Consider the following 23,570-nt stretch of genomic DNA (forward strand, 5'->3'; position numbering starts at 1 on the left):
CTCCAGTTTGTCATGGATTAAGTCCACAAAGCCCTGAAATGGTTGCCGAAATGAGATTTGCACCTTCCAAAGTAGGATGAATGCCGTCCCTCTTAATCAGACCAGGTTTTCCCCAGAAGGCTGTCCAATTATTTACGAAGCCCACATTGTTTGCTGGGCACCACCAAGACAACCAGCGCTGAAATGATGACATGCGGCTATACATGTCATCATTGATCAGATTGGGGAGGGAACCAGAGAAGATTACGGTGTCCGACATTGTTTTAGCATAACTACACACCGAGGCCACATTAAGTTTGGTGCATTCTGATTGGCGTAAACAAACATCATTACCACCGACGTGAATAACAATCCTACTGTATTTACGTTTATTTTTAGCCAGCAGTTTAAGATGCGCCTCAACGTCGCCCGCTCTGGCCCCCGGAATGCATGGGACTGTGGAGGCTTCGGTCTCTAAATTCACGTGTCTCATAATAGAGCTACCAATAACCAGAGTTGGCTTCTCAGCGGGTGTCTCGCTGAGTGGGGAATATCTGTTAGATACGTGAACGGGTTGTTGGGGACCTGCGGGTTTCGCGTTATGCCCCTTCTGAACAGTCACCCAATCTCCCTGCTGCTCGGGAGTTGCCGGGGGACGGCTAAGAGGAGCTACCTTTTGCCGGTCCGCACCGGCTAACATGGGCTTTACTGTAACTGAGTTACTTTCTAAGATGCGGAGCAGGGCTTCTATGGCTATGATTCCCGCATCCAACCTAACAACTATACTACATTTAATACATGTATCGTTACCAGTAAAGGAGGTAGGGAAGTAACCAAACATGAGACAGTTAGAGTAGGAAATAGCACCCGAGGACGGGGAAAGAGCCAGCTATCAAGCTAAAGTAACTACCGTTAGCAAACCCGAAAAGAGTGTAGGCAACTGTGGAGTTACAGTCGCTAAGAGAAGGAGAGTTGTGAGTGCTTAAGCTGTAGTAACGTGTGATTAAAAGTCAGGCAGTTGCAGTGATCAAGAGTTTTAAAACGATCGATTAAGTTTAAGATAATAAGCTATCAGCAACAGAACAGGCACACGGGATACCCGGAGATGACAACAACAACCGAAAGTTACAACATGCTTACCGCAATAGTTGTACGTTTAGAAACAGCAGTAGCTCACCTTTCCCAGATCAACGTCTTGCTAGTGCGTTGCATGATGGTTAGTCATTTTGTCCGACTTGCTCTGGAGGCTCGCCTACATGAGACGTTGAAATCTCGCGGGACAAAGACGCCGCAGCCTTGAGAGCGAGGCGCGGCGAGGCGGCACAGTTCCTCTCCACGGGCTGCGGAAGCGAAATGCTTGATGGGAAACGACTCGCTGGTATCTCGAGCTGAGCGCTCATTGGTGGTTTTTACCCCGTGCTGCTGATGAAACTCTCCAATTGGCTCGGCAAAAGTTTGTTGTTGTTGTGTGTCAGTTTTACGTCGCCATTTCCATTCACATTTGTCATCATTGTTCCACAATGTTTATCATCATGAAATTAATATCTATATATTTTAATACTATACTTGCACTGCTTACCGTTTTCATACTTTATATATCTTAGCATATTCATACACTGTTCATACTGCTCACAGGCTGCTGTGTATATCTTAGCATATTCATACACTGTTCATACTGCTCACAGGCTGCTGTGTATATCTAGTGTATTCATACCCCTCACTGTTTATTCATCATTCCATTAATTCTATATTTTATTCTGTAGATTGTGTACATTACTTTTGACTTTGCTTTGTGCACTCCTGGTTAGAAGCTAAACTGCATTTCGTTGTCTCAGTACCTGTAATATGTGCAATAACAATAAAGTTGAATCTAATCTTGAGCAGGAACAAATGTATTTACTTAGTATATCTGACATTAACGATTAAACACATGTGTGCATTCTTTATAAATGCAAACCAAGTCAAGCCGACTCCGGAGGTGGCAGTATGCACCTTAAAGTTGTTTGCAATCCGCCCAAAAACCCAGAGAAGAAGATGAAGAAGCCGACTCCGATCTGTCCGACTTCAGGCAAGCTTTTTGAGACCTCCCCCGGCTGCAATCGGCTATTCTCGTCTACTTTCGAGGCGAGCCTCAGCTTGTCTCAAACAAGCCTGTTGCAAAACACAATAGGGTTATGGCTAGAAAGGATCCGTCTTGTGTAAAACTCGCAAGAGTTTGCAAGTCACGTGGCTGAATGTTTACGTTTGTCAGGCAGCCTTTCAGTTGCGATTGTTAACTAACATCAGTGGGCCACAGCAAATGATGGTGAGAAGCTGAACTATATATTAATTATGTCAATTAGAGGGAGTGTGATTGTTGAAATAGGGTGCTAGCGGTCTTGCTGTTCAAAGAAGAATGACAACATGTTATGAACCGAGAACACAGGACGCAGGACCCAAAAGCAGGACTTGAAGACAGTAGTCCAAAAATAGAATGTTCTTTCATAACAAAAACTAAATCTTACTTTCAAAAAATAGAAAGCAGTTAAGTAGCCAAAGCTAAGTTGTACAGCAACACAAAAACTCACTTGGCAAAAGGTCTAAATCTCAAGGTAGGTATCAGAAGTAAAAAAAGGCCCAGGTTATCACGACATGAAACATAACGAACTGACAAAGGAACAAAGAAACACCAGTGCTATATATAGGCAGGGCTCTCAAGTTTTGAACAGAGTTCAGAGTGAGATTTTGGCAGCGGTGCTAGTGGAGTATGAAGCCCTCTGTATCGCGAATGTCAACGAGGGGGGTGCTAGTGGAGTGCACGCGTCTCAAACAACCCTAGTTCGTTTACAAAATTGCGGCGCAACTTGGTGGGCGGTACCCTGGAAAGAAATCTCTGCGTGAAAAATACATGGTGTGGCGTGTGAATGGAGTGAAATGCGTGTGTCTCACACCAAATGCGTGAGACTTGAGAGCTCTGATATAGGTGAGGGGGATGGGAACAGGTGAAAACAATCAGGGCAGGGCCAAGCAATCTCAAGGGCGGGAAACACACAAAGGCAGGAAATGTAGGATCTGGAATGAGAGGAAAAATTACTTTCAAAATAAAAACAGGAAGGGACAAGATCAAAACACAAAACTAGAGTAAAAACATAACTAAACCTAACATATCTGTCGAGTCACAACACAACACTGTAGATCACCAACACTATGTTTTTTTTTTAATTCACAGGCAAGTCAACGTTGTCACAGTAAAAGTCCCAAGATAGCTCCTGGTGCAATAAAATGTTCCCTTTCAGTGTTTCACTATTATGTCTGATGTTTCTCTATTAATATTACTGCTGCATTAATGTGTATGTTGCATGTTACTGCTGTAGATGTGTTTCCGAGCCGCTCCGATTACAACGAGAGTTACAACGAGAACGTGACGTCATATTTACACAAAACGGATACTTTCTAGCCATAACCAGCGCCATATAGAGAGAAGAGTTAAGACATCTCCGTTCACTCCAATGGACCAGTTTTTTTTATAGCAATGGCGGATCGTGGAGCTCTCAATAGTTCCCCGGAAGTTAACTTGCCGCTGACTTGCGGAGCTATGTGCGGCTGGCAGCGCAGTTTTAGTTGCAGCATAATAGACCGTTCGTGTTAGACTTTTAAAGGTAAGAAGACGTTTAAAGATTTATATTGCGGATATTATCAACACATCTGAGTCAAATTCACATGTGTATTAAAGGATGTTAGTGGATTCCGTGAAGATTATCCCTAAATCAGTAGATTTAGGGAACGTTTACAGATAACAGATTAGGCTAGGATTCCGGATAAAGTTAGCAACACACGTTCACCACGAACAGCCTATTATTCCGTTCTCTTAATGTTACTTCAACCCAACGTTGTGGAATTAGATAAAAGGGGCTTCTTAACGTGCTTTTATCCTGGGTGGAGGGAGTTAAATATTAGTTAAATATAACATTGGGGCGTGTGATTGTAGTGGGTTGAGATGGTGAAATGAGGATATCCATTACAGAGTTCAAGCTAGTATAATATAGTTCACGTTACACAATAATAAGGAAGAGAGCTATTTTTGTGATACATCGCTATTGATATGTATTTAGAGTGCATATTTGAGACTTCCAAACAGTAAACAAAAACGTAAGTTATGGGTGAGTGTTTTTAGCAGAGCCATATGATGTCCTTGTGATTCTGTTGATTATTACCTCTCTGTATTATGTTGCAGCTCAGCTGATGTTGGATTGATGGCAAAGGGAGAGGGACTTAAGTGAGAGTGAAAACACAAGGGAAGTTTTAAATAGGTCAGCAATTTCCCATCCTATAGGTTGCTAGATGTATTTAACCCTTTCTCCTGTCTCCCTCTCTCAGCACAAGAACCCCAGGGGGATTCAACGGAGCCTGAAGACCTGCAATGAGACCCTCACCCTGCACCTGAGTCTCAACTCCCAGAGTTTTGCAAGCCTCTCCCTGTTCCATATTTTTGATTAAACAGACGTTAAGCTTCCCAATGGTGTGGTCTTCGTTTTGTGAAAAATATGATTACCTCACATATGTTGTTGCTGTTGTTGTCTTTTGTGATGGTTAAATTGCTCATGCTGACTTGAGCCAGCCATTCTTTCCTCCTCTATGTGTCAGTGGGGAAACTTTACATGTGTACTCCTTTCTCTGAGCGCTTGGAGCCTCCCCAGGCAGCACAGCAAACCATGGGGGAGACGATAAGCCAGGACAACACAGAGGAAAAGGCACAGACAAACGGCATGATATGCTATTTAATGTTTATTGAATTCCATTTATTTACAATGGATGTTCCTAAAACAACACATTTAACATCAACATCATGCTGCTGCTAATGCTTTCAGTCAGTTGACAATCATTGATAGTCACCTGCGGGTCTCCTGTCCTTTCTGAAAGTCATAAAGATTACATTAGTACTTTAGATTACTTGTGTCCTCAATTACCAGGGGATTACTGAAACCACCATGAATTAAAGAAATGGTAAACATGTATCTAATCTGAATTTTGAAGGATCCTTCCCATCCCCTCCCTCTAAATATACCAATAAACATTAGGATGTGATGCTCCTGACTACCATACAGGTTTAAAAAGATAATATTTGTTTTAAAGAATTCAAAGCAATAAACAACAGGCTCTTTAACCAAGGCAACGTTAGCCTAACATGTACTGTATATGTTAACCGGTAAGATAGCTGTTCACACTATGTATATTTTTCTACTTTTTGTAATGCTATTTTATTTCTATTTAATATGTTTACATTTTTGATTGTTTAATTATAGTCTTTTAACTGTATAATGTACAATGCCTTGTCTTTTGCTTCTGCAGCGTAAACATTTCCCCAATTGGTATCAATAAAGTAGCCTACTTATTTTTATCTTAATCCTCAAATATTAGCAAAAGTTACTTTTAAAAAAAAAAAACATTGATGTAACTACATACACATATCATCGATATGTTGTATACATATTGCAAATCAAAACCTTTATTGACCACTAATTACCAAAAATTGCATTTCTATCCTGGTATTAATGCATTCAAATCGTGATTCAAATGGCCCGCCACGAACTTCCGGGGAACTATTGAGTCTCCCTGAACCACGTGACGATCAAGCATTTTGGACCTCCGTTGTCGGAGGTCCAAAAGTATATGGCGCTGGCCAAAAGTATATATATATTTAATATATATATATAATATATATATATATATATATATATTTATATATATTATATATTTCAATGTATATATATATATAAATATACATATTATATATATATATATATAATACAGTTTTGAAAGCTCTTTGCGTCCGTTTATGAAGCTGAAGGAGCCTCGGCGCGTCCCAACTGCACGCCATGGGACCCTGACCAAGCGTCGCTGCTGGACGTTTAGGGAGTGAGAGTGTTGGCACGACAGAATGAATAATTGAACGTTGCTCTCTTCCCCGGAGAGGAAAGACAAGCTGGTCATTACAGTAGCTGCTACTTTCAGAGAAAAATCAGCTCTGCTGTCAGGCTGTCAACACTTTCAATAATTTAATAATGTTTTGGTTTGACAGCATCACCTTAGGCAATGGGGGCTCTTTTCATTTATGTTTTTTTTATGGTTTGAGGAGAAGACGTCCTCCAGTGTATGTTGGTTGAAGAAGACTCTCATAACAAGCTTGAAGAGAAACCCCAGTTGTGTCTGTCTTACTGAGCAAATCAAATGTCTGCAGGGATGTGAAAGGATTTATATAATATAGCCTCGAAACATATGAAAAATAGAACTAATACATTAAGCCACTCACAACTGTGTGTGCTGTTTTGAACATGAAGATCTCTTGATTCTTCAGAATTCTCATTTCAATACAAAACATGAATCATCAGAATCTTAATTAGTCGCTGCATGGAGGAGCTTCTTCAGTGTCATCATTGGCTCAGGTGAGAGGATAGAAAAATACTCTTGAGTTCTCAAGTGCTAATGCCGTGGCAGGAGAACAGCAACACAAGTATTAACAATAACAAGCAGGGGTGAATTTCAACATTTTTTATTTTTTAAATGTCAATTGGTGTTTTGTCACAAATTGACAAAAAAAGGTATTCAGTATGTAGGTTTCATGATCAGTATTTACTGTATGTTGTACTGGATACGACCTTCAGATATGATATGGCAAAGACTTATGCGATTATGTGCGTAATAGACACACAGTTATGAAACAAAAATGACCACAAAAATAGGAATATACCCACACATAAAGATAAAAGCACATCATATGCCTCCTGTGGTTAATTGTAAGGATGTTAGCATGAGTTAAATTATGTCATCCTAACAATGCTATAGAACCCAGTTAGAGTGCTTTGTGCAGTTTGCATAGCGCGAAGTAGCTTTCTTTATTTAAATAAAAGGCTTTAACTAAAAAAGCCCTGCTTTTTATTTAAAGCCATCATTTAAAAAAAGAACACCCTGCCAAGTCTTTGTTTTGTTGCTAAGCAACCACTGACAACCTTTCTTAACCTTGACCTGCTTTCACATGATGGGTTCTGCGCCCATATTGTTTTCCTCAGAGTAAGAATTATTTAAACCTTGACCTATTTTACAATTCACCTTTGGACGTTCAACCAATCTGATGACAGCTGTATGAAGCAGCGCAGGGAAGCGACAAAGGTAACCACAGAAACAGAAATAGCATATGAAGGCAGCTTGACTGTTATTTTGCCATAGAGTAAACTTACAGATCCTTTTAGTTTTCAATAGCTGGTTAACATACCAAGTTAATACAAATCTGCATTACAATACAATACAATACCGCTCTATTTATAGAGCACTTTAAACCTCCAGACCAAAGTGCTGTACAGTCAAATAAACAAAACAAAACATACAAAAAATAACAGCAAAGCTCACTCACCATAAAACAAGTACAAGTAAAAACAATAGACAATTTAAAAGCAATAAAAGCAACACTCTAAAAGATGTTAATATGCTAAGGAGAAGAGGTGGGTTTTAAGAAGCGATTTGAAAGCAGACAGTGTGGAGGCCTGTCTGACATGGGCAGATCGTTCCACAGTGTGGGAGCCGCTACAGAGAAGCAACGGCCCCCTCTAATTGCCAACAATTAAAAGCTATAATCCAATAGTTCCCTCCAGTGGGAGTTTCTGTCTCCCCAGAGACTTCCCCCCGCTTCCATTGGTACTCCTTTGTTTACTTCCGCGACATAGTGACCTCACTACCCACGCACTTCTATTGGCTAGCACCCCAATACGTCGTGCATGATAGGCTAATGGGCGGGACATCTCAACAGAGCTGGCCACTTAACCAATCAGACTGGGCTCTGGTTTCAGACAGAGAAAGAGGTGCTGCACCACAGGCAGTATGAGAAAAAGAAAGACCTTTTAAATCATGTAAACATGTCACAGTAGGAACAAAATACAAATATGAAATAGGGTCCCTTTCTAATAATTACAATTGAGTCATGTTAGAAAAGTTAGCTTCATCAAACTTAGTAGTAAATGACAACAACACAAACATAATATTTTCCTCTAACTCAACGTTTTCTTCAATCGACGGGTTCTAAGCTCTCCCCCATAGTGCCGTTTAGGACGTAACTCGAGAGGAGAAAAGAAAAGCTGCCATCAGGTGCTCTGTCTGATCAGGGCGGTACACTACTCTGTTCACAATAAAAAGTCATGTCAATCAGTGTTAATTGGTGCAAGTTGGGAACATAAAGCCCTTTCCTGAATTCCCAATGGTTTCAATCTCGCTCCTGCCCTGAACTGTAGCTGACAGTAACACTCGGTCTTGTGAACAAAAATAATGTCCCAAAAAGACAGTAAAAGGAAGATGACTGCCGCAATGTAAACATTGCAAGTTTCAACCAAACATGTTTTATAAGATAAGAAATGTAGTCAACGCTTGTCTGGGCTTAAGGATAATCATGTTGTGGTTCTGTGGACTGTAAACAAAAACACTTGTGTTTACATTGACCGCTCCACAGGGTCCCTTGAATACTTACAGTCATGTACATGGACATGGTTTTGACCTCAAATGGGAAAAAAAACACTTACAGTGTGTTTGTTCTTGCTTGTTTACCATCTCAGATAAACAAAGGTTTCTCATGGGTTTTCACCTTAACCTGAAGGTTCCTTCTGATGTTTTTGGACACCTATCCAGAAAATGCCACCATGTTTTCAAAATAACGTTCAGTCCACATCCATCATATTAAAATAATGCATTAACATACTTTTGACACCTTCCCCTCTGGCTATATCAGCTTTATTTTGTCAGACAAACAACACTCTAATCAACACCTGACACCTCTAAAACTAACATTTACTAAGTGTTTTCAAATTGTTTCATTTTTTTAATTTGACAGCCGGATGTAATCATGCTGTCAATTTAAGTCACGCCTTCCCATTTATTTTTACAGCTAATTAATATGCAATGTTTTACTGTATCAAAAGGACAACAACATTAAAGCAGCATCTGAATTCATGTAATTTAAATCTTTTGTAAGTGCAATTTCTGTACTATGATCAATTTGAATATCTGAGAATGTACTACTTTCTCCAATACTTTGCAATGAAAGTATCATTTAGATATGGATCCTACATTTTTAAGGTTGGTGTGTCAAGTTTAGATATTTTCAGTTGGAGCATGAATCATGCTCAGTACTTCTGACTGGGATACAAAACAAAATCAATAATACACCTGATAGACATCCCTGTGTGGTAGACTGAACAGAGATGGCATGATTCGGGTTCTGGTGCAAAAAAAAAACAATTTTGCCCAAAAAGTTGAGAAATGTGTCTATGAATAGATAAGACCTCTTCGGAGCAGGAGGGAGGTGGATAAGAGAGTCGGTGGTTCTTAACCCTTAGATGCATAAGTGGGTCTTTTTGGACCCGGTGAGGTGGTTTTCTTGAAGTATCTTTGTAATGACATTTTTTTATCATTTCATATTCCAGCTTTTCCTCAAAAAACATGTTTTGGATATCGTGCCATTCAAATTTTAAATTTACATTTTATACATTTTAAGAAATTGTAGTTTTTGTATTGCTACCCCAAGCTTCCATAAGTGGGTCTTTTTGGACCCGGTGAGGTGGTTTTCTTGAAGTATCTTTGTAATTAATGTTTTTTATCATTTCATATTCCAGCTATTCCTCAAAAAACATGTTTTGGATATCATGCCATTCACATTTGAAATGTACATTTTAAGAAATTGCAGTTTTTGTATTACTACCCCACTCTTCCATAAGTGGGTCAAAAATGACCCGCAAGCATTTTCTATGGAATCCTATGGGAACCTTTGATTCTTATCACCTGTTGCTGTCAGGAATAAATTCACTGTAGACCACACGGACTACATCACAAGTGACACCTCTCAGGAAGATTATTTTACACAGCAAGATCTGATACCTGTCAGTATAATAATAATAATAATAATACATTATATTTGTATAGGGCTTTTCAAGGACTCAAAATCGCTTTACAATATACTGTAAGGGAAGGTTAGGGTGGGGGGTATAGGACTATCAAACTTGATCAACCAGCATGGATTGATGGGGGGGCTATGAGTAGACAAGAGGAGAAGAGATGAGTTTTGAAAAGGGACTGGAATATGGTGAGGGTCTCAGAATAGCGGAGATCTTTGCATCAATACGTTCAAAACGTTTTTTTTCAAAATGTAAAAGAAATGTCTAAAATTATAAATTGTGAAAAATTAAATATAAAATATTTCTAATGTGAACCAAAATGACAAAAATGGCGTAAAAACACATCTGATACGGGTCCTTTTAGACCCACTTATGGAAGAGTGTAGGGTCCAGTCGCTCGTGCATCTAAGGTTAGCAACTGGGGGCTGTAGAGGATTTTCAGCAGTAAGATGTGCATATTTTGAGCTTCTTTCACAGGGTTGTTAAATCGTTTTTTTTAATTGGCAGTGAAATGTCACCATGATTGGCACCTCTTATTTTCCTAACCTTATTGAAAGTCAATGAAGCAGAGCCCCCAAAGAATATGGACAGCTCAAAGCAAAAAAACTCTGTCAAACCGTAAGGAATACTTTGGTTTCTTGACATCAGAACATTTCTTAATATGCTTCTTTGTTTGCTCATGAAAGTTGGAAGGCTGAGGATTTCCAATATGACATAATCATGATTAGCAAATTAATTAGTGTCATTATCATGTCTCATATTGATGCAACGTTAATTATACTCCCCCAAGATGTAATTAATTTGGATTTCAATTTACAGTGACAGCTAAAAGTCTGTTTGATCTGAGACACGGAGAAAACACAGGAAGCTATTTCAGTTGCCAAAGCCCTTAGTGATGTGACCCTGCAGTCACTGGTGGATACACCAGTGACTGCAGGGTCACTTTTATGACATATGTTGTCAAATGCAGAAATTAGTTTCTTGCCTTCCGCGCAACATCTTGCCTTGCTCAATTGAATGCCGGTTATACAATCCTATTTAACGTTTTAAGTGACAAACAGAGACTTAGCAGGAATTTAAAAAAAAAATGACATTACATTCTCGCTCCGTCCTGCACTTGGCTTTTAATCAGCAATGCCATTTATGACAGGCTTTTTGGACAGCAAGGGTCACCGGGTCTGCACAATGGATTTTCTTCAATTCCAGGTGCCGAAAAAGGATGTATAGACTCAAAAGTGACAGCTCAAAGAGAAAACCTCAATCAATGACTCAATCTTGAAATATAAGGCCTTATGGTATTTGACATTTGTCACAAACATGTGCTTTCGTTCTGTGACCTCACTTTAAGTCATTATGTCAGTCAAAAGGCAGTGGATTTCTAATATGTTATGACCATCATCAGAATAGTTAGTGTTCTAACTGTTGCTCATGTTGTTGCAACAAGTGTCCTTAGATGTAATGATGTAGATTTCAATTTACAGTAATCTAAGCTGCTGTGATTGGAAAAGAAGCAAACAATTTCACCGGTCAGTGTCTGAAGCCCTTCTTGGTGCAGTGACCCAGCAGTAACCTGAATACACAAGGGCTCTATTGTGACGTATGTTGTCTTGGCAAGAAAAAATAATAATTGATTGCCTTCTGAACAAGTGCCTCCTACTGTCCCCTACTCCTACGATTCTGTCTGAGTTTTTTATATTTTTTTCTTTCCTCCTTTTTCAATTTCATTTCATTTAATCGTTTATTTGAAGAGGGACAATGCACATTGATGAACATTTTTAACAATTAATGCTTCAAAATGTAAATATGCCGGATTTTAGCTTTTAGATAATTTCCATCTGTAACTAATCCCTCACATACAACATTTACGAACATGATATTTATATACATAGCAACAAAAATACATGATATGCAGAAAGAGCATGAGCAGCATATACAAGCATTAACCACATGGCAGTACAATGTAGCGGCTACGACATATAAAGTGCAGGAGAAGATAAAAGAGCTACATAAAGTGCAAGAGGAGATACCCCTGTGTTAAATTGTATTTAGCGGTGATTGCCCGTCTGTTTGTTTCTCAATCATTCTTTGAGTTGACCTTTAAAACCGGGCCAGTAAATAAAACACTTCTTTTTTTTTAAAAAGACTTAAAATTGTCAAAACTCAAGAAATTATGTTTTTCAAGGATGGACAGTGTTGGTATGAATAAGGCTTTCTGTCACCTTGATAGCTCTCTTGTACAGCTGCTCTATTGGTTTCAGGTTTGTGGCACAAGCAAACGAACAGTTTGTCAAACAGTATTCAATGTGGGATAGAATCACACAGTGGAGGTATGACTTTGCAGCATTGACAGTTAAGAAAGGTCTAATTTGTTTAAAATGTTGCAAGTTGAATTTAACGGTATTGTATACTTTCTTAATATGTTTCTTAAAAGTCAAGTTTTAGTCCAGTACTGTATGACTCCAAGATACTTGAAGTGGGAGACTAGTTCTATTTCTGCTCCGTTTAAAAACACATTGGATCCTTCGATTTTGACTGGTCGTTTACTGAACATCATGCATATTGTTTTTTTTACATTTAACTATAAGCAAATGTTGTTCAGCCAGTGTTGAACCTTGTCCAAAGCTTTTGAGAGACAACATGAGATCATTTCAGTGTTCTTCCCGTTTACAAAGATGACCGCATCATCAGCATACATTTGCACATTCAACTCAGGACATACATTAGGCAAGTCATTCATGTACAGTGAAAACAGTAATGGTCCAATAATGGAACCTTGTGGAACCCCAACAGGGTTGACAAGGTAGGGGGATTTGGCACCGTTGACCGAAACAGACTGTTTTCTGTTCGATAAGTAAGACTTAAACCAATGTATTGAAACTGCAGAAAAGTTTAAGTGAGTCAGCTTTGTAAGGAGCACTTGGTGGTTAACAGTGTCAAATGCCTTCCTGAGATCAAGGAGGACAGCACCTACATATGGGCTTGTGTCCAACATACATTTAACCTTTTCCACAAAGACACAGTTAGCTGTCTCAGTGGAGGGGTGAGAACGCAAACCAAAGTGCATTGGGTGGAGTGGAGCTATCTTAGAGACACAGGGGAGGATGCTGATTGGTCTATAATTGGACATCGTGGCCTTATGTTAAGAACTCAGGCACTTAGGATGTAGGACCCAATTGCACGACCCGGGAGACAGAGGTAAAGTATTTGTAAGATACTTTATTTTTCCAAGATACAGCAAAATGAACAACAAAAAACGGTCACTATCAAATCTCTAGCTGAGATGACAAAAATGGAGAACAAAATGAAAACGCTCACGTAGTGAGGAACAAAACTATCAAGACCTGACCAAAAGAGCATAGACCTGACCATGGCAATAGACAAGACAAACTGACAAGGAACACTGGGGGGACAGGGGCGTTTAAACACATGACAATAAGACACAGGTGGGAACAATCAGGGGCGGGACTGACGCTGATGAGCACAGGAGACACAGAAGGGATGACAGGTGAAAACAATCAGGAAATTAGACACACCAGGGAAACTAACAACGAGAGGAAACACAGGAGCCTCATCCCAATACCCCTCCTCGACTCTTCCTTTCCCTCACTCGCTTCCCTTCCTTGCGTCTTAGCTCCGCCTCCGTAAGATGCGAGCGAGAGACACGAGGTGACGCAAGGACAGAAGAGTCCTCAGGTATTAATTGGGATGTCCTCGTTCACTCAAACGTCACTTTTAAACGACGTCTTTTAATGATGACATGTGCACAGCTGTATCCCCTCTCATCGGGCTCAACTGAATAACCCCTTAGAACCGGCCCATTTGTTGTTAAATATTTATTTAAATGAATGAATCTTTCTCTTGTTAGTCAAGGAATTCAATGTATGATGGTTGGTCCTGCTTTTGTGTTCCGTTTTGGTGTAAAATGTAGCCTACATTTAAATACAACTATAATTATAGTAATGTGAAAGCCTTTTAGAAATGAATTGCACATAATAATTCCCACGGAGCTGTGAGCACTTATACATTTATGTGACGCATTTCCACTCATCTTCCAGTTGTTGGTTTTTCCGACCAGCTGTGAAGGTGGGGGCTGGGCTTTTATACGCGAGTAGTGAAACATTACTCCCGCACCCCTCCTCCCTCACCCCTCCTCGACTCCTCCGTGTGCATTTCAGCTATTGGGACGTCCTTCAAAATGGCGTGTCTTGATTGATTTCTAGTCCCGGGGGAGGGGAAGAGAGGAGTCGAGGAGGGATATTGGGATGAGGCTAGGGAGAAAGACCAGACAATACACAGGGAGGAAAACATGACAAGGAGAACAGCAAAACACACACTACCAGACACACAAAACTAAAAACGTGACACAACACAAGAATCGTGACACCTTATCCCCAGATTTAAAGATCGATGTCACCGTGGCCACGTTCCAGGATGATGGGACTTCCCTTGTGCTGATAGATTGATTCACTAGCATAGTAATTGGTATTATTAGACCGTCAATATGTGTCTTTATGAAGTTGGTGTCGAAATCATCTGCATCCCAGCCTTAGAACCTCTTAACCCTGAGATTATATTTTTTACCTCAACCTCTGTGATTTCCTCCAGGTCAAAAACGGGGTGTGTATCCACAGTCGGGCTAGGTGAGACCTCAGATGGCCGGGAGAGCTTTGTAATATCCAAAGCACTATTTATGAAATACTCATTTAGAGACTTGGCCAACACAGCAGGGTCTTTTATCAGGGCATCATTGATTTTTTATTCAAGAACATTAAAAATCAATGATGCCCTGCAAGACCCTGCTGTATTCTTCTTCTTCTAAAGGTTTTAGTGTAATTTACAGGAATTGGTTTCGAAAAGTCCCCTGACAAAGAAATATATAATAATTCCCATAGATAATACTGATTACATGATCTGAGCCTTGAATTATTATTTGGAAATTGTGTGTAAATAAATCTGTACTTAAACAATCCACACATACAACACATCGGCCATGAAATACACAAACAAAGTGTATGGAATCAGCAATATAAACTTCCTACTGAAAGGATAAGAGAATCAGAGCATTACCCGACACCCTCTAGATAAGTGAGATGCCTTATACATCACACATACGGCCAAACCATGTGGATACACAAAAGAAAGTGTGACATACAGCAGCAGAGTCAACCAAAAACATTCCTTCGTCACAAGAAAAAAACATTATACATAAAATAACAATAAAACCAAAACGTCAATCCTATGCCACCCCAATTTCTTACACATGGATAACAGCACCGGGGCCTGAATCAACCCCTAGAACAGACTCAAGTTGTGTCATGGACTCAATCAGACGACACACTGGCCTAAAGATTCTGCCAAACCGGGAGGCGAGCCCCCCATTGGCAGTTAGACACTGCTGTGGACCAGGATGGGCAGACAGTGACTGTGACAGGGGAACAGGGATTGGGGCAGGAACATCCAAAGCAGGGGACGTTTCCACAGAGGTAGACAGTGGAGACTCTGAACTAACCGAGCCATCAATGGAGGACTGTTCGTGGACCCATGAGGCAGTGCGGCTATCTGCCCAGCCAACAGCACTCGAAAGGGAACCAGCAAGAGACGATCCGGCAGCAGCAGCCGTAGTATCCAACTCTGAGATCGCTGTCTTGTGCAAATCAGTTGCAGGGGGGACATCGGCCAAGCTAACAGTAAGCATGGACAAAGGAGCAGGACTACCATTTGAGGCCTCTTCCAGTGGCAGGAAGTCAACCTGGAGCAGCAGGTTCCGATGGACAACACGTTCATTCCCTTCACAATCCTTGATCCGGTATATATGCAAAGCAGGTTTTGAGGCCACCACGGTGTAAATGATGGGCATCCACTTGTCAGAAAGCTTACGTTTCCCCCTGACTCCTTTGTTCGCCAGCAGCACCCTGTCACCAAGAGACAGGGGATGACCTCTGACCCGTTTATTGTACTGGTCACATTGATGTCGTTGCTCAGCAGTGCTGTTCTTTTGAGCCAGCACCATAGCGCAGTGAAGGTCATCCAAAAGGGATTTGACATAAGCGTCGTAGTCACACACTGTGTCATCATGCAATACATTCTTGAAAAGAAGGTCAACCGGCAGTCTGGGGGCCCTCCTGAACATCAAATAGAAAGGCGCAAACCCAGCGGTCTCATGAATGGTACAGTTGTACACAAAAGTCATGGTCTGGACCATTTTTGGCCATTTCTGTTTGGAACGGAGGGGTAGAGATCTCAGCATGTTGCCCAGGGTGCGATTAAACCTTTCAGTACTGCCATTACCCATGGGGTGGTAAGGTGAAGTACGAGACTTGTTGACGCCTGACAACTCAAGTAGCTCTGCAATCAGCTCACTTTCAAAGTTGGCCCCCTGGTCAGAATGGAGGCGCTGAGGGAAGACATAAATACAGAAAAAGCTATCCCACAGCTCGTTGGCCTTGCTGAGTATGCATCTGTGACAGCTCCTTACATGATTGTGAAGATCCTTTTCCATATCATGCCAGAAGAACCGCTGGCGGGCCAGAGAAAGTGTGCGGGGCTGACCCTGATGACCAGCATGGTCATGAACACCAGCCAATGCATCTGCTTTCAGAGTCTCAGGCACAACAAACTGGAACTTTTTGTGTTTTGTCAGAGGGTCCTTTGCAACCCTATAAAGGATGCCGTTCGTGAGTGTCAGTCTTTCCCACTGCTTAAGAATTCTCAGAGTTTCCAGGCTCTCGTTACAACGTTCACGTCTAGAAGGCCTGCTTTTCCTGTCAACAAAGAGAACAGCCCGGGAGATGACTGGGTCCTGTTGTTGGTGAGACCGGAGGTCAGCAAGAGACAAAGATGACAACACATCCTGGCCAGGAGGCTCCAATGAGGTAAGATGACCGGCTAGAGAGGACGCACGTTGCTCGGGGCCAGAATCCCACTCATCTAACGAGGAGAGGATTGAGGATACATCCTAACTGGACATTGAGACATCAAGGGCCGACGAAGTCAATGGGTGTGTCAGTGATTGTGGCTGGCAGGTGAGACGGAAGGAGTCCCGCACAAATTTGTCAGTGACTTCACAGGCCCGGTCCAGCAACTCAGAGTAAGGCTCAAGCAACAACTGTTCTCTCAAAGGCTTCACAAACGGTTCCCTACTGAGAGCATCTGCAACCACATTCAGCCTACCAGGAATGTGTTTGATCTCAAAGGAGTACGGCGCCAATTTGGAGACCCAACGCTGCTCACATGGATCAAGTTTGGGTTTGGTCAAGATGTATGTGAGAGGATTGTTGTCTGACCAGACAGTGAACCTGTGACCCATCAGCCAATGACTGAATTTATCACATACTGCCCATTTGAGCGCCAAGAACTCAAGCCTGTGAGCAGGATAGTTGAGTTGGCTGCGACTGAGAGACTTACTGGCGAAGGCAATGGGCCTTGCCATCTCCTCACCAGCATGCACCTGGGACAACACAGCACCCAAACTATCAAGGGAGGCATCGGTGGAGAGGATGAAAGGCCTATCAAAGTCTGGGTGAGCCAGCACTACACTATTGAGGAGCGCACTCTTCAGATCTTCAAACGCTTTCCCACAGACAGGAGTCCACTGAGGAGTCAATTTTCGGAAGGTACCGGCTCTCCGCCGACCAGGGGAATTTTTCACACTCCTCTTCGTCCCTGCGGTCAAAGCGTACAGCGGTTTGGCGATGGAAGAGCAGCCAGGAAATGCTGGTAGTACAGTGCCATCCCAAGGAAAGATTTTACCTTCTGCTGAGATGGAGTACAGCCGTCACCGTCCATAAGGTCCTCTTTCCTGAAAGCAGATATGACCTCCACCTTCCCCTGATCGACTGAGACACCATCACTGCTCACCACATGGCCAAGAAACCGCACAGACCTGCGAAGGAAGTGGCACTTCTTCTGAGACAGCTTCAGATTGTTAGCTCTGAGACGTGAGAAGACCGTCTCGAGTCGACTCAGGGCTTCAGCTTTAGATGGAGGTCGGGTCATATAACAAAGGAGGCTGGAGAAGTTCAAGTCACCAAAAACACTCATCATCATCCGCATAAAGGATGCAGGACTGTTGCATAGCACCTGGGGAAGTCTGTTGTACTCATATAAGCCCAATGGTGTTGTGAAGGCTGTGTACCATCTGTCAGACTCATGAAAGGGGACATTGTAAAAGCCTGATGTGAGATCCATGGTGCTGAAAAAGGCATTCCCCCCAAGGGCGGCAAGGCAGTCTCCCTGGTGGGGCAATGGGTGGGCGTCTTTGACTGTCTTGGCATTCAGCCAACGAAAGTCAGTGCAGATCCTCAATTCACCTGTCTTCTTCCAGACCAGATCCAGCGGCGAGGCGTACTCGCTGACTGACTTGCTGATAATGCCCTTCAACTCCATCTCAGATAAGACTTCTCTGTTTGTGGTAGTATGCTGGAGGGACGCGACGGTAGGGGAGCCGGAAGGGATGATCATCAGTGAGGTGTATTCGATGGACAAACCCTTTTACTTCCCCGCAGTCTAGCTTGTCCTTGGAAAATACATCCTGGTAAGTGAGAACAAGGTCAGCCAGACGCTGCTTCCATTCGCCCGACACCTCGCAGCCATCAATGTCTATGTCCGCCAAACCACATTCCTTGAGTTGTTGAGGAGGGCTACAGGTGGTTTCTGGATTGAAGACCGGTTCAGCAGGCTGATCTGCCTGTGACCTGAGATGTGGAGGTCCTCTACAGCAACGCAAGGAAAGACGTCAGCTACTTTGGCATTGCGACGTAACGTCACAGGTTTCTTCGTCGAGTTCATGATCTTCATTGGGACCCAGCGATCTCCCCACATTGGTGCTACGACCCGCCCAACAATGATGTTCTTTGGGGCTGAATGGGAGGATGTTGATTCCACAATGACAGTGCTCCCTGGTGACACAGGTGCGCTACTGGGTAATTTCCCCCAGACCAAATACTCTTGCTAAGGGGCAAGTGTGACTGTCTGCTGCAGTCTGACAGTACCAATCTTGTTAGGCAACTCAGGACCAGACCAGCGTGTGATGCCCCTGAGCATCTGAAGAAACTGTTCACACTCTGGGTCTGAGGTGCTCGAAGATATGAGCTCCCAGTACTTTTCATCAGACTTCATCTTCTGTATCATGGGTCTGATAACGTTGCTCCCAATGATTAACTCGTCCCTCTGGCCAGGAACAAGGAAGGCTGACGGGAAACTGCCTGATGGTAACCTGGCCGTTGGCTGCTCTCGAAGGAAGCAGAGCACAATGACAGAACTTTATCAAACATAGCCACTAGCTGCTGAACACCAGGCTCCTTGGTTGATGAGTCAATGGTGGCAGGGGCTGAGATAGAAAAAGCAGCAAGGGGTGAAGGCAGTGCATTAGATGCATGTTGACTCACTAACACATTGTCCAGACGAGGCTGATCACAGACCCCCACAGGGGTAGGCAGAGAGGTCTGATGGGGATTCAACTGGCATATTCCGAAGGCAGCTTGTGCACCGCCAGGACATGAAGAACGGAAAGAGTCAGCCACAGGGCTCTGACTGCAAGCTGACAAACACTCTGTGTTTGTGGGGACTCAGATGCTGTCCTCCTCACATTTCTTGTGTAACTATCCAAACGCCCCTGGACCTCGGATGCAGTCCACTGCTCAGGTGCCTTCAGCTGGAATGACATGGCAAGACTGGGATCGGGATAGTGATTAATGAACATCATAACCACTTTAGCACTGGGGTCCTCAACAGACCTACCTCGTCTCCTCAGGCACTCGTCAGCAGCATCAATGGATTCTTTGAGACGAATCCAGTAATCCATGGCACTTTCATTTGCACGGGGAATGGTACTATAGAAGTCTTTCATTGGCAGATTGGAGTACGAGAGCTCGCTAAAGTTACCTTTCAATACGTCGAACACTGCTGCAGGCAGAGCAGTGACATCCAGTTCGGGGCGGCTGCGGAGCGACACTTTCACCACATCCCTAGCTCTGCCTGTTAGCCTTGACATTATCAGGTCGAACCTTTCCTCATGAGTGTCACATTTAATCCTATTCATTTAACATATCATCATGTCTTCCCATTCATGAACTGAGAATGTGTCACTATAGTCACCCCTGAAGTAAGGTGGAGCCTTTGATTCAGACTGCACAACAACCTTCAAATGTGACAAACCATCATGACTGGATGACTGACTCGTAGCAGAATTAGGCTGGATAACACTGGGTTGGTGAATAGCGCTAAGGCTGGCTGAGATGTTATCCCCAATCTGTCTAGCCAAGTCTGTAATCAACTCCCCAAATGTATCGACAGAGATGACTTGTGCAGGCTTAGGGCCTGGTGGGATGAATGGTGTGGAACTGGCAGCGGGGGCCAAACGTGGATCAACAGCCGACTGATCAACCGTGTAGTTGAGAGTATTGGGCAACATAGACCTACCCCTCCCCACCCCAAAAGTAAAGTCATGCCCATGACCAGCCATAGCTCAAAGATCAAATGTACCACCCTCTGATATCACAATATGCCCAGAAAACTTAAAAAAGAAAAGAAAAGAAATCAGGTTATCACTCTCAGTAGAGGTATAAAACAGATATAGACATCAAATATCACCACAAGATGAATACAAAATACATATAAATTAAACAAATATAAAAAGAACTAATTCTACACAGAATATAACACTCTACATACACGTTTTCAGAATGTATACTTTTTTATGCCTAGAGTAACCTCTCAATGCACTCTCAGGCCACCATAGTCTTACAAGCATAAGAAAATAAAATGGACTGAGGGAGAGAGAGAAAAAAAAAAAGAGAAAAAAAAAAATGAAATAAAAACACACTCCCTCGTCACAATAGGGAACCGCAGTGACGGCTCATAAAACCCGGAAGTAAACTTCTTCGGGTTCCTTCGTCAAAAACCAATGCAATTTCTCCATAGGATTTTGGAAAATAGCTCGAAATAAGGTCTGTGGTTGACACACATTTAAGAGAGGGATCACGTTTTGTTCAGCCGGATAATCTCTACATGTCAACCCTACTTTTATAATTTTTGAATCATAAATCTAGTCGCCAGAAGCAAAATGCTAACATTATGCTATAGACAAACTACAAGCCAGTACAGCAGCAGGGTTGCACGACTTCAACGTCACGCCAACTTAAGATCGTTTCAACTGACTTGCACTGAAACTGCACTTTGAACATTTTAAATATATTAACATTTTAAACTGTATACCCCGGTTATCTAGGCCTTTTTTGTTTGTTTAATGTATACATGTCACACTGTGGGAAACGATATTTCGATATTTCTGGATGTATAACACATGTAGAATTTTTGACAATAAAGCTGACTTTGACTTTCGCGCGCTTGCATATTTTATCAAAGCTTTTCATTTTAGCCACACTGAATTTAACTAGAAGTCATGGCTGTGTCAATTACCAGTCTGATATCGTTTTACAAAGATGACAAGAAGAGTGTAGAGAGAGGAGAGAACCACTACAAGTCAGGACACGTAAAACAGTGCAGCCTAGATGAAGGTGTGCTTACCAACTGTTGTCAGGGCTAGCATGAGGGACAAGGTTTATAGTGTCGGTGAGTAGGGATAGCAAGAGTACCGTTAACCTAGAGTTAATTTATTCACATTAATTCCCATCAACAAATCCATTTTATGTGTCACATGAAATCTTTATTAGGCAAGTTAAGTTTATTTATATAGCACTTTTCAACACAATGCAATTCAAAGTGCTTTACAAAATGAAAGACATTAAGAAAATGGCATTTAAAATCAGTCATTAAAAAGAAAAGCTAATAAAAGAAAATACATGGATAAAAGTTACAGTGCAGTCTAAGATATGAATAGTTCAATTAAAAGCAGCGACAAAAAGAAAAGTCTTCAGCCTGGATTTAAAAGTAGTAGGAGTTGCAGCGGACCTGCAGGTTTCTGGGAGTTTGTTCCAGATATTTGGAGCATAATAACTGAACGCTGCTTTACCATGTTTAGTTCTGACTCTGGGGACAGAAAGCTGACCCGTCCCTGAAGACCTGAGAGACTTGGATGGTTCATAATTTAGCAGGAGGTCAGAAATGCATTTTGGGCCTAAACCATTCAGTGCTTTATAAACAGCAGCAGTATTTTGAAATCTATTCTTTGACACACAGGAAGCCAGTGTAAAGACTTCAGAACAGGAGTGATGTGATCCACTTTCTTAGTGTTAGTGAGGACTCGAGCAGTGGCGTTCTGAATCAGCTGGAGCTTTCAAATAGATTTTTTAGTGAGACCTGTGAAGACACCATTACAGTAGTCCAGTCTACTGAAGATAAAAGCATGGACAAGTTTTTCCAAATCCTGCTGTGACATTAGTCTTTTAATCCTAGATATGTTCTTTAGGTGATAGTAAGTTGATTTAGTAACTGTTTTAATGTGACTGTTGAAACTCAGGTCGGAGTCCATGACTACACCTAGATTTCTGGCTTTATCTGTTGTTTTGAACATTGCAGACTGAAGCTCAGCGCTAACTTTTATACGTTCTGCCTTGGCTCCAAAAACAATTACCTGTTTTATCTTTGTTTAATTGGAGAAAGTTCTGACACATCCAGTCATTGATTTGTTCAATGCACTTACTCAGTGTTTGAATTGGAGCATAGTCTCCTGGTGAAATGGTTAAGTAAATTTGTGTGTCATCCCCATAGCTATTGTAACTTATTTTGTTGTTCTTCATTATCTGGGCCAGTGGTAGCATGTAGACGTTAAAGAGAAGAGGCCCCAAGATTACAAATATTACACACCAGAAAACACAGAAATATCCATGAAATAAACATACAGTAGGCTATAAACAATTAAAGGGATAATTGGGAAGGCATTACAAATGTAAATATATTTTTAAATAATAAAACAATCCCACCACCACAGGTATCTACAGGAGAAGAGGGAATTTTCTCCACAAAATGTGAATGCTCATGTGGAGAATGCAGTCATGCGGCTGCATTAGCCATCTTTGCCATCCACAATTTCAGCTGCACTGACACCCCCTGTCAGTGGAAGAAGCCAAAGTCAGCTAAACGTATGCATTCAGTGGAGGAGCTATTTCCTCCAACCAATAACTCATTCAACCCGCTGAAAAGAGAGCCCACCTCCGAAGATCGTGACTGGCTGAGGGACAGACTCGGGGGCAGGTTCTCAGGAATTTGTTGGCTTCTCTCCCCCGAGCCAGAAGAGGAACACTGCAGCTTGGAAACACTTACGGCCCGTCTACACTACAGGCATCGAAAAATGCTTTCAACGCTTCGCCCATTCACTTGAATGGGGTGACGTAGAAGATTTTTAATCTTCGCCGAACTGCATTGTGGGGAGCATGGCATGGCTTTGCAAGCATCACGAGCATCATCAAGCTCGATGCTTGGCATCAGCCAATCAAATCCCGTTTATGCAAATCCCGCCAGTGCAAGCACTAGCCAATCAAACCGCGTGAAAGCTGGGAGAGCCAGACCGCAGTCCATTTCCTCATATTCCAAACGAGATATTACGGTAGCAAATCACCCGGTTCTTTACGACAATAACTATTTACAGGGATACAAACCGGAGGAACCAGGCATGGAGGGAGGTGGCAGAGACAGTGGGTGAAACTGGTAGGTTTTCGCCTGTTTGGAGAGTTTATATCCAGTTTACTTCGTTTTAACATTGCTATTGCTTTGTATGTCGGG

Source organism: Notothenia rossii (assembly GCF_949606895.1).
Source record: "Notothenia rossii genome assembly, chromosome: 8".
Classification (NCBI taxonomy): domain Eukaryota; kingdom Metazoa; phylum Chordata; class Actinopteri; order Perciformes; family Nototheniidae; genus Notothenia; species Notothenia rossii.